The sequence below is a fragment of the Dipteris shenzhenensis genome, chromosome 26 (genome assembly GCF_047967505.1).
Source record: "Dipteris shenzhenensis isolate YYH24624 ecotype China chromosome 26, Dip_SZ_1.0, whole genome shotgun sequence".
NCBI classification, from domain to species: domain Eukaryota; kingdom Viridiplantae; phylum Streptophyta; class Polypodiopsida; order Gleicheniales; family Dipteridaceae; genus Dipteris; species Dipteris shenzhenensis.
Genome location: NC_141621.1, coordinates 27,421,081 through 27,433,399, shown reverse-complemented (window position 1 = coordinate 27,433,399; position 12,319 = coordinate 27,421,081). Strand labels below are relative to the sequence as shown.

At 52.5% G+C, this 12,319-nt stretch overlaps 1 protein-coding gene across 2 annotated transcripts in view; it reads left to right on the top strand.

Moving 5' to 3' along the window:
* The window catches only part of LOC147884905 (beta-glucosidase 13-like), a 172,682-nt gene that overhangs the window by 106,368 nt on the left and 53,995 nt on the right, over positions 1–12,319 (top strand). The gene's annotated exons all lie outside the window — the stretch shown is intronic.

Sequence of the window (12,319 nt, the reverse complement as noted above, 5' to 3'; positions counted from 1 at the left end):
AAACATCACAACAAGGAGAGTAAAGTATTCTTTAGCGATTTCTTCATTTTGAGTGTAAGAAACTTGATAACGAGATCGGTTTTCTCAGCTGCTGCTCCTCCCCGCTCCCTTGCTGCACCCTCTCCCTCAGCCCGTCCCTCCCTCTCTCCCTTGCCCTCAGTCCCTCCCTCTCCCTCAGCCGCTCCCTCCCTTCCCCTCCTCCCCTTCAGCCCGCCCCTTCCTGCTCGCTTCCTCTCCTTTCAGCTTGCTCCCCCTCTCAGCCTGCTCCCCCGCCCCCTCCCCCTGCCTGCTCCCTCGCCCCCTCCCTGCTGCTCCGCCCCCTCCCTGCCTGCTCCCCCGCCCCCTCTCTGCCTCTCCGCCCCCTCCCTGCCTCTCAGCCTGCCCCCCTGCTCCCCCGCCCCCTCCCTGCCTCTCCGCCCCCTCCCTGCCTGCTGCTCCCCCGCCCCCTCCCTGCCTCTCAGCCTGCCCCTGCCCCCCCGCCCCCTCCCTGCCTCTCCGCCCCCTCCCTGCTTGCTCCCCCGCCCCCTCCCTGCCTCTCCGCCCCCTCTCTGCCTCTCAGCCCGCCCCCTCCTCTCCTTCTCCTCCCCCTTCCCTTCACTCCCCGCTCCCTCTCCTCCCCCTCTCAGCCTGCCTCGCCCCCTCCCTGCCCCTCCCTCTCCTTCCTCTCCCTCTCCTTCCTCTACCTCTCCCTCTCCTTCCTCTCCTCTCCCTCTCAGCCCTCCCCCTCCCAGCCCGCCCCCTTCCAGCTTCTCCTTCCTCTCCCTTTCCTATTCCTAGCCTGCCCCCTCCCTCCCTCTCAGCCTGCCCCTTTCCCCTTCAGCCTCTCAGCCTCTCCCCTTCACCCCTCCCCTTCTCTCCCCTTCCTCCTCGCCTCCTTTCCCTTTTTTCTGCCCCCCTTTTCTCCCGCAGCTTTTTTTGCAGCGGAAGGAGCCTTTAATTTGTTAGAGTCGGCCTCCTCACCTCGATTGGCGATGGATACTCCGTCAGCCAATCCTACTCCACCTCCACCGGCCGCGAAAACTATTACCTTTTCTAAAGACGAGTTGTAGCAGCTTAAGAAGGATGTAGAGATTGAATGCTCTACCACGTTGCTAGCACGCATCTTCGGGTCTCACCCCTCCAGATCCCAAGCCAGAGACTGGATGCTTGCGGCTCTCCCCCCAGACCTCACTCCACGATTGTTAGATGTCCGTCTTCTGGGACGAGGTTTTTTCCAGGTTGTTTTTGACACTCCAGAGGCTGCGAGCACTGTGCTCAAGGTTGAGTTTTTACACCTGGGACACAGGAAGATCTTCTTTGAAGCCTTTCATATTGGTTTCAACCCAGTGGAGGCAGATAAGAAAATCTTCTCGCTCTTCATCAGATTCCCTGGGCTTCCCCAAGTTTACCATCGACTTCTTTCTGTTATTGGGGAGCATTTTGGCGCAGTTGCTGAGATCCCACCCCTCCCTGGGTTGCCATTGACTGCAGCAGAGGCAACCAAGGCTGATGGGGTTCCTAGAGTTAGGGTCCTTTGCAAGGATCCTAACCTCAAGATGGATCATGTTATGATCCAGCGCCCGGATGGTTCCTTCTTTCGCCAGAGAGTAGAGATTTCAGGCAGATAGGACCAGTGCAGGATTTGCAGGACCTCTGGACACTTTGCCAGGGATTGCCCCAGGAAGAAGAAAAGGCCCAAGAAGCCCTCTGGTACAGCTACTGCCCCATGGCTTCGACAGGGGGGATAGGGGGGTGGTATAGGTCCAGCACTTGCTCCTCGGCCTCGACAGAGGGGTGGTACAGGTCCAACACCTGCTCCTCGACCTTCGCATGGCGGTCCTCCTCAGATTGGTGGTGGTACAGGTCCAGCACCTGCTCCTCGGCCTCGACAGGGGGCTGGTACAGGTCCTTCACTTGCTCCTCGACCCCCACCTACCTCAGGAACACGCGACGCTCTCCAGTGGATTCCGGTACGTGTGCAGATCTCTCCTTCAGTTCACGAGGGTACTTTAGTGGACTCTGCTTCACCTCGAGCGGTCCCTCCAGTCTCACCTTGCACAGTCCGAGACGCTGAAGCTTCGACCTCCTCCCCGGTTGCAGCTTCTTCCCTAGATCCAGCGGTGCCAGATGCTCTTCTTGAGGCAGGAGAGGTCTCCGCGGCTGGGCAAACACAGGGTAGAGAGCATTCTTCGCTTCCTCCCTTGGATAGGGGGAAGGGGATAGCTTACACTATTGATCCTCTTCCCTCACAAGGGATCCTTCGCACTCCGGTATCTGGCTTGCTCCACAGGAACTCGTTTTCAGCCTTAGTAGAGGGTTCAGATTTCCCAGAGGAGGAGTTTGTGCCCGCTACTTTTGGGGAGCCAATGATTGGGTTTCTTGTTGACAGGGCTTCTTCTTCAGGTGCCAGGGTTCTTTCCCCTGTTGATTTTCCACCACTTGGTTCCATCCCTCCCTCCTCGAGCAGGAGGTCTTCCCCTGTTGAGGGGTTTGTTTCCGCCACTAGGTCGGGTAAGGTGTTCCACTCTACATCCTCCTGTCGATGAGGATTATTAGTTGGAACATACAGGGCCTAGGTGGCATCCCACATCGCCGCCGTAGACAGCTGATCCGGGATCAGCTTCATCCAGGTGTTACTGGGGGTTCCATTGATATATTATTTATTCAAGAGCACAAGCTGGATTCTAGAGATTGTGCCAAGTCAGGCAAGTTGCTTTCTAGCCATACTTTTTGGTCGCCTGCCTTGGGCACCAGGGGGGGCACTTCTATTTCAGTTTCGCAATCGATTCTCCCCTTAGTTGTTGGGCATGGAGTCATTATTCCCTCTAGAGCTCAGTGGATTATTCTTTTGATTGGAGGGCGTAAGGTTGGTTTCCTTAACCTGTATGCCTCCAACATTAGAGGGGAACGTGTCCTTATGTGGAAGACTTTGCTCTCCTGGGCCCCCATTGTGGATTCATGGGTGATTGGAGGTGACTTTAACATGGTCGAGTTACCGTCAAACAAAAAAGGGGGTAGAGAAGGCGGACTTCACTCTTTGGAGAGAGTAGTTTGGGATGCCTTCCTTTTACACTTCTGTGGCAGAGATACTTGGTGTGATGATGCCTTTCTTATTCAGCCACAGTCCCTCATGTTCTCTTGGTCGAACAGGAGGCAACAGATGCCTATTCATGCACGCATTGACAGATTCTATGTAGATGACTGGGCACTAGATAGAGGTGGATCGGTATGCATTGCTGCTGGGGTTTCCACTTCAGACCACTTCCCTATTGTGCTGGCTATCTTAGAGCCTCACTTGAGAGGCCGGTCTGCCAGCATCAGGATTCCAGATGCCTTTTACACAGAGGAGGACCTTACAGAGGCAGCCCTGCAGATATGGGTTGCTCATGTCCAGGGTGGGCAGCCATATCCATCACATGTAGCCGCTGCCCTTTCTGGTATTAGCGACTTCTACCGCTCAGTTGCTTGTACCAGGAGACGAGATATTCTCAGACGTGAGATTGGTGTTCGCCAGCAGTTGGCAGCTTTGCATAGGGAAGAGCAGAAACGGCCTTCAGATGCTTGGATTCAGGAGCGCCTTGCTGCAGCAAGGGCTCATCTGCAGTTATTGCTTGATCAGAGAGCAGAGTATGCCTTTCATGCACGGGAGTCCTTCTGGATTTAGATGGGTGGTAGAGTCAATAAACACTTTTTCTCTACTCTTGGCCCTAGACATAGTAGAGAGAGTGTATCCCAGCTTATTGACTCACATGGGGTTTTACAGACAGAGCCTGATGATGTCTTACGCATAGCTTCAGATTTCTATGCCACCCTTCTTACTGCTGATCCTGAGACACATGATAGAGAGGATGCTAGACAGGCTATTTGGTAGAGCATCCCTGTGTTGGTGAATCCGGGTATGCATGTTCTACTCGACGCACCTTTCACCAACACAGAGTTCAGGACTGCACTTTCAGCCCTTCACAAGGGCAAGTGCCTAGGTTCAGATGGCCTCACCCCGTCTTTTTTCATTGCATTTTGGGATATGATTGGAGACTATATTACTTCAGCCCTGCAGGCCATTTGGGACTCTGGCGAGATGCCTGGGTCGCTTACAGAGGGTCTCTTCCACCTTATCCCAAAAGGAGGTAGCAGAAATTTAGTGTCCCAGTGGAGGCCTATCACACTTCTGGGGACTTGTTACAAGATTCTGGCCAAGGCTATCAGCCTCCGATTGCAGCCACTTCTCCCTGATCTCATTCATGACACTCAGACGGGTTTTGTGCATGGCAGAAGCATTTTTTATAACATTTTTTCTTTCGAGGAAGCTTCAGAGTGGGCCATGCAGAGTGGCCAGAATCTTGCCATTCTACTTTTGGATTTTGAAAAAGCTTATGACAGAGTAGATTGGGGTTTTTTGGAGGGCACCCTTCTACGCTTTGGCTTTACTGATGCTTGGATCAGAGGTGTTTCCTCTTTGTACAGATCAGCCCACAGCCAGGTACTTATTGGTGGGGTAAGGGGTGAGAGATTTCAGATTTCGAGATCAGTCCGTCAGGGATGCCCCCTTGCTCCTTTCCTTTTTTTGTTCGTGGCCGAAGCTATGAGTATCTATGTTAGATCTCAAGCTGACATCTTTGGGCTGAGACTTCCCATCAGAAGGGAAGAGGAGCTACTTGACAGTGAGTTGGCTGATGACACAACAGTTTACTTGGATGCCACTCCACAGACGCTCACTTCTTTCAGGACAGCATTGGATTTATTTTGCTTGGTGGCAGGGGCGCAAATAAATTGGCATAAATCCAATGGCTTTTGGATCAGTGATGAGGACACTCCAGTTTGGGGGCTTGACATAGGATTCACTTGGGTTCAGAGGGGTGTGCCTATCATGTATTTGGGCTGCCAGGTCGGCTTGGATATTTCTACCACGCAGCAGTTTGCTCCCGTTTTGGAGAGCATCAGAAGGAAGCTTCTTTTTTGGAGCTCAGCCAAGCTGGATCTTGCCTCTAGAGTTGTGGTGGTCAACCAGGTCCTCTTGGCCACAGCCTGGTTTGTTTGTTCATGTTGGTGCCGTTCTAGGGACTGCATCATTCAGCTCAGAAGACCGATTAGAAACTTTCTCTGGAGTGGGCTTGATGGCACAGCAGATGCCTTAGCTAGGGTGGCTTGGGAGACCCTCATCCTCCCTACACAGGAAGGGGGTCTCAATATTATTGATCCAGATTTACAGTGCAGAGCTTTACTTTGCAAGATGGTGGTGCGGGGACTTATGCCAGGGCAGGAACCGTGGAAGGACTTTCTTATCAGCAGCATACAGAGGTGCACACCTTCTTCAGGAGGAGACTGGATGAGCAGTGTTAGATGGATCTTCACCACAGCACACCTCAGGTCACCTTCGTCCCCTCTCATGGTTGCCATTCTGAAAGCTTGGGCCAGTTTCAGAAGCACTCTTCGGAGGATTCCTCCTTCCTCTCGGGAAGAGATTGATAGGCAACCCATCATGTGAAATGACAGTATTTTAGATGATCATGGCAGACCACTGGGTGCCTCACTCTACATGCAGTGGTCCAGGTGGGAGAGGGGACCTGCATCTTCTATGGGGTCTTGGAAAGCTTTCCGCAGGCTTCAAGAGGAGACCAAATCAAGGTTGACAGGACATCTTAGAGGGAGTGCAGGGAGGATCTTGCAGATTGAGGCAGCCCTTCCAGAGGTTTGGGTAGACATAGATGATATGCCACTCACTTCCTCCACTTGGGCAGGTACTTTTTCAAGAGGCGGGGTTCCGCTATAGGTTTTGGCCTTTCGAGATGCACAGGAGGATGCTTTGGTTTTTAGTGTCCAGGATGGTGGCAGATTGCTCAGGTCCACAGAGGACATCTTGCTTTAGTCTGCTTCTCAACCTATCAGGGTTGTAGGTCTTTTGATGCAGGGATCAGATTCAGAGTGGTTCCTAGACCCAGACCCCCGGCTGCTCTCCACCGGGTCTTGGAGGCTCTGGCTCTATGGGGGAGTTCCCATCAGGTATTTGCAGGGGGACCCCGGAGAGTGGGAGTGGATTGACGCAGGGCAACGAGAGAAGAGCATCCCCTTCTTTCGTTACACGGTCAGTAATGCCAGGAGATATTAGCTCAGTAGTAGAGGTTGGAGACCCTCCAGAGTTCCTCATTGGGAGACTTTTGGTATTACTGCGGATCAGCAGAGGTGCTTCTGGAGGAGACTCTGGAAATCCCACAGGAATAGAAAGATCACTATCTTCTTTTGGCTTTCTATCCATGGAGGGATTGCAGTGAACCTTTGGAGGTCCAGGTTCGGAGCCGACCCTACATGCCCTCGATGTTTTTCTGCTTCGGAGTCTATTCAGCATTGCTGGGATTGCAGACAGGCGAGGATGATTTGGATGGGGGTAGCCAAGATTTTCAATCACTTTGCCCATTCCCCATTTTTTATGACATGGGGCTCGGTGGCTTGGCTTTCTCTTACAGGACCTCAGGTTTTCTATGAGAGAGTTGACTCCTCTCGGGCCATTTCGGTTCGACGTCATCGGATTGAGTCTTGTTTGTTGGATGTGGTACCACACCTTCCTTTTACAGCTGTACATGCCTCTGTGGATACTTCTTGGGAGATTATAGCGAGCATAGCATCCTGGCATATCTGGAGAGCCAGATGCACAGAGGCTTTGAAGGGTACTCAGGTTCATCCCTTGCACACGTGCCTTAATGCTTTCTGTGTGGATGCCATGCTCTATGCTATGGTCATCTCATACACTTGTGCTTTTGGCATGCTTATGACAATGATGTGTGCATTTATGCGTCGCTTTTCCATTCGTTGCAAAGGTCTTACCAATTGATTTCTTTCAATATTGGCAGTGTCTAATTGCATACAATGATTCTGACTTGACAAGAATGTAGAGCTTGAAAAGACGATCACTTTTCCCTTTTGGAGCATGTACAAATTCTTCTTGGATTGGAAGTTATGGCTTGTCGAAGCTTTTGTGAAGAAGAGGGGGTCTTGATGATGTGGCACAAGGACTCACATGCTAAATTCCATACTGTGCTTAGCAAGAGGCTCTGTGTGCTTAGGTGGCACTATGGTGACCTTTGAACCCAACTTGGTTAAACCCAAGGTTTACACAAACTTTACCATAGTTTAACTAACCCAAGTAGCTAAACCTAACCATAGTTAGTTTTGACTACCTTATCTGCCACGTGGAATTTGTAGAGAACTTTAGCAAAGAAATGGAAAACTTTGAGATCTGTAGATGACGTCGACGGAGATGCTTCGTGACAGAGATGCATTGGCAAATCGGCGTTGAAGAAGTCGAGTCGTCTTTGTTGAGGATGCAGCAGTGTTGATTGGTCGAGGCGGCTATGGCTAGTGCTGGTCTTTGGAGACCGTAGGCCGTAGAGGCATCATCATTGAAGATGTTGGAGGAGAAGTCATGGGACGTGCAGGAGCCATTGTTGCTATTGGAAGCTGCATTGGCATTGGCACTGGAGCTGTGTGCTCTCATTCTTGGCATTCCTAGCGGAGGGCAGTTTGAGAAGCTAGAACCATTGTTGCTTTTCCTCTTTACTGAAATCCCATAACTATCTCTGAAGAGGCAGTGGAAACGTCCTCGGATCTCATAGTACACAGGACACCTGAAGATGAAATGCTCCTCTGTCTCAACCTCCTGTATGTCACATAGTGTGCATATGCGCCGCTCCCTGGGTAGTCGCTCTGCTCTGCCGCTCTCGATGCGAAGTCTGTGTGAAGAGACCCGGAACTGCCCAAGAGAGATCCTCATCGAGTGGGGTAGGTGAATCTGTGTGTATCCTGGTGGGTCAATGAAACCCTCCGCTGTGATATGTAAGCAGTGATCTCTGTAGAAGCTAAGCTTCACTGGGAGTTCACTCGGTTCCAACCAGGTCCGAAAAGTGTGTAGCTGTAGTAGATCCTCACGGATAACCTGGTTGACCTCGTGTGATAAGAGCGGGGAGAACGGAGCATCCATGCTATACTGGAAGGGAGGTAGTCTATCCATGTGGAGCCCCAGTTGCTCAAACCATCTCTCTGTACGTGCATACCAGCACCTCTGATCTCCTCCTGCTACAAGTGCCATAGAAGAGGATAAAGCTATCCATGGTAGCCTGCTACGCCCCGAGGTATAATCCCCATATTCCCTAACTCGGTACAGATATGAGATGACCTGAAATGCAGCATCTAGCTGTAAAGGGGGTGACCCAAACTCAGCCTGAATGATCTGGTGAAGAGTGGATGACTTACCACGAATCATCCGTGATAGCATGAGAACCTATAGCCGCTCCACACGGGCCCACTCCGTATCCGACAAGTCTGGCCTCCAACAAGGACTGCCGTACATCCCCGCTGGGCGAGCCAATCCACAAAGCAACAATAAACCCTCTGCTTCCGTGATCTCACCTCCTCGATGATACATCTGAGCGTCAGAATGTGGTCCATGGTTCCATGTCCAATCATAATGGTCCTGTAGTTCTCCGGGCTCATGGGATCCCTTGCCTTGTGGATGGGTGAGATAGTGTTAATGGTCCAAGTGTGTGGAAATCCCAAACAAACCGCTTCATTAAAAAGCTTTGCTAAGATCGGGGCTAGGAGGTTAATCCCATATGCAATGAACTCAGTACATAGTCCCTCATGATCCTTTGCTCGGCCATTATGAAGTTTCATTACAGCATCCTTTACCCCTCCTCTAGTGAGGAGGGTGCAGGATGTGGGACGAGGCATGTGTGAGAGGCCAGGGACTGGCTGATTTGGGATGTCATAAAGTGTGCGTGCATAATCAAACCAGATCTGGGTGTCAGTGAGTGGCGGAGGGGACCGTCCTTCTAGAAATCTCCGCCAGAAGTCCTTAGAGTTGTTACTAAACACAATGTTCAGTAGATCCTCCTCGTTTCGACGAACGAAGTCTAGTTTCTTCCATCGTACCAGTCCACGGTATTCACGTAGCGTATCTGGTGCACTCGAAAGACTGTTTTTGGTTTCAAATCTGAGTTGACGGCGTAAGGCCTTACACTCATCATCGTACCAACTATTACAGGGTACGGTTCCAGGGGGTGGTGGGCGGGTGGAGCGGGTGGTGTGGGGAAAGGCGTGAATGGCAGCCTCGTGTAGTGAGCGGGTGACAAGGGCAGCACGATCCTCTAAAAGGGGTATGAAGTCAATATAAGCGAGAAGTATGTACAGACGGCCAGAGTAAGAAGGTGAGTGATCCCGATCAAAGCGTATATCGTGGTAGGTGGAGTAAGCCCTGAGTGGGGTGGAAGGTGCTGTGCGAGGGGAGGTGGAGATGCGAAAGAAAAGGTATGTGTGATCAGCCCCTGGGGGGAGAGGTGCTACAGTGAAGTCAGGAATGCGAGATGTGAAGATAGGGGATCCCATGATGTAAACAACACTGGAGCCCCCCCCATGTGGAAAGTATGTGAAACCACTTGAAGCGGGCCATCTGTCAAGACCATTATAGATAATGAGATCATGTATTCTACCCAGGTCTAATAGGGCCTGCCCATAGGATGAAAGTGGACCTCTCCTGTTAGCCGAAACCCGTAGCATACCTGCCTCCTCAAGGTCAACATCTGCCAGTAGAGTGGAATCATCTCTGAAATCAAGAAGTGGTACCTGACGGGTCCTTGTCCTCGCGTTGAAGTCCCCCACTAGAAGGACTTCTCCGCGGCTAGAAAAGTCAACAATGGACTGATAAAGGACAGCAAATGGGGATGTCTCATCATCACCTCGAATATCTCTGGCATAGTGGGAGGTCTCCGGGGGGAAGTAGCAAACTGCGACAAACAAATCCTGGCTATCCATGTGTCGTATCCGGATCCAAAGAAATCTGGAATGTGTATCTCTTTGCTCTACTGAAATGATCCCCCGAAGTGTGGATCTGAAAAGGACTGCAACTCCACCTGAACCTCGAACTCCTCCTGTACCCCTCGTCTCATCTCTGTAGGCAGACTCCCATGTATATCCGCTGACTATTGGGAGAGGGCGCTCTGGACTCTGATGTGTCTCTGTATAGAAGACTATGTCGTGGCTTGTATAGGATTCCGAGAAGTTCCCTGGTTCTGACCATAAGGTACCATTACAGTTCCAAATGGTGCAAGACAGGGTCTCGGATATCTGAGTCTCATAGGCCCCGCTTCCCTATGTAGGGGAGGGGACAGGTGTCCTACGGGGGCCTGTAAGAAGTCGTCCCTCTCGTACCACTGCCCACTTTCCCTCCTTTCGGGCCTGATCCCGCTGCTGCAGCAAAGAGCGCCTCTCCTCAACCTGTAGAGGTGTGAGATCCTCATCCCTAGAGATCGCTAGCTGATCTCGAAGGACTGACTTGCGTCGTAGAGCTGAAAGTCGCGCTTGAGTGTCATGAAATCGTATGATCAGGGGTTGCTCTCGGTTGGGATCTCTCCCCACCCGCCATGCCCTCTCTATCCTGTGCTTTACATTATAGAAGTTGAAATGTAAAACATAAAGCTGCCTTCTAGACTTGAAAGGACCCAAAGCATTCTGCTCTTTCACACATGGAAATTGGCATTGGATATGGTTCGCCCTTTTTTGTAAATATATGCTCTTGGTCTCCCGTGGATACTCCTACCCCTCTACTCCTCCTCTCTACTCCTCCTCTCCCGCTACCCTCCCTCCCGCTGCTGTCCCCCCTCGCTTCCTCTCCCGCTACCCTCCCTCCCTCTCTCCCTCCCTACCCCCGCTACCTCCTCGCTCCCTATGCTCAGCAGCCCCTCGCTCAGCCACCCCGCTCACCCCCTCACTCAGCCCCCCCGCTCACCTCATCGCACCCCTCCTCTCACCCCTCCGCTGCCCCCCCACTCACCCCTTGGACCCCTCCTCTCTCTCTCAGCCGCCCTAGCTCAGCCCTAGCCCTCCTGCTCACCCCCTCGCACCCCTCCTCTCACCCCTCCGCTCAGCCCCCCTGCTCACCCCCTCCCTCAACCCTCCCGCTCACCCCCTCACTCAGCCCCCCCGCTCACCCCTCGCACCCCTCCTCTCACCCCTCCGCTCAAGCCCCTGCAGCCCCTCGCTCACCCCTCCGCTCACCCCCTCCCTCAACCCTCCCGCTCAGCCCCCCCCCCCGCTTGGGCGCTGCTGACCGCGCCCCGCCCCCCTTTCGCTCCCCGCTACCTTTTTTTTTTCTTTTTTGGGTGGGTCTCTTTTCCGTGAAGGGGGGGGGGGGGGGGGAAAGCCTCTCCTCCTTCTCCACCTCTTGGCTGCCTCTCCACTTCAGGCTTCCGCACTACCTCTCCACCATCTCGCATTGGACGTGCCTCCCATTATGGGGGGGGAACTACTGCTCCCGCTCCCGGTTGAACATTAACACCACAATCTGCACCCGCACCCCAAGAGAATGGGGGACAAAGCCAAGAAAGACGAAAATAACAACAACAAAAAAGCAAACGACACAACTGAATTTGGAGGATGTGAACACACGTTACAACCGAAGTGGACTCGGGGTAAACAGCAAGGCAAAGTTAGGACTTGCCTCAGCTTCTTCAGCATCTATCTCTACCTCAACCTCAACCTCAACTCCCGCTACAGTGTCAGTTTCGTTTTCAGCTCCAACCTCAGCTCCCTCTATCTCTATCTCTATCTCTACTTCGACTTCAATCCCCGCTTCAGGCCCAGCTCTAGTTCCAGTCTCAGCTCCATCTACATCTACGGTCAGTGACATACTCAAGCCCATGGCGCCGGTTGTTGTTCCCTTTCCCTCTTCTCCTGTTACAGCTCTCACACAGCTTTTGACAGCTACTTCCAAGGTGTCATACACTATGCCGCATTATGCTTCACTCTCCCCTCTCCCTCTCAGTCACAGCCCATCCTCCCACACCCCGTTGGGACTGCCTCACCCATTCCACTGTCATCTCCGTTCCTCACTCAGCCACCGTCCAGTTTTCGGACTCAGTCCCACTCTTTCATGCCACAGGCACCACAGTTTCAGCATGGACATGGGTGGACTGACACACCAGAGGCGTGTGAGACCCTACTCACGGAGATACATAATTTTTGTGAGCGTGAGATGGAGCTGGCTCGCTTCGCACGGGAGCAGGTCCGCTTCAACCAGGAGCAGAGCCGCATCATACAGGAGCAAGCTAGGGCCATTCGGGAGCAGGCGGATCTTATTCAGGGACTCAGACAGGATATCATGCAGCTCCGACAGGAGGTCACAGCCATACACACTGTCCCAGGGAGTACCCCGGTGGTCGAGGCACAGATTGCGAGCATGCAGTAGACCTCTTGAATTTTTGTATCACTTACTGAACATGCTATCATGAATAGCATGGTAAGGCATTGAGGCTTTAATTTAACAAGCATTCAAGGCTTCCGATGTGTAAAACAT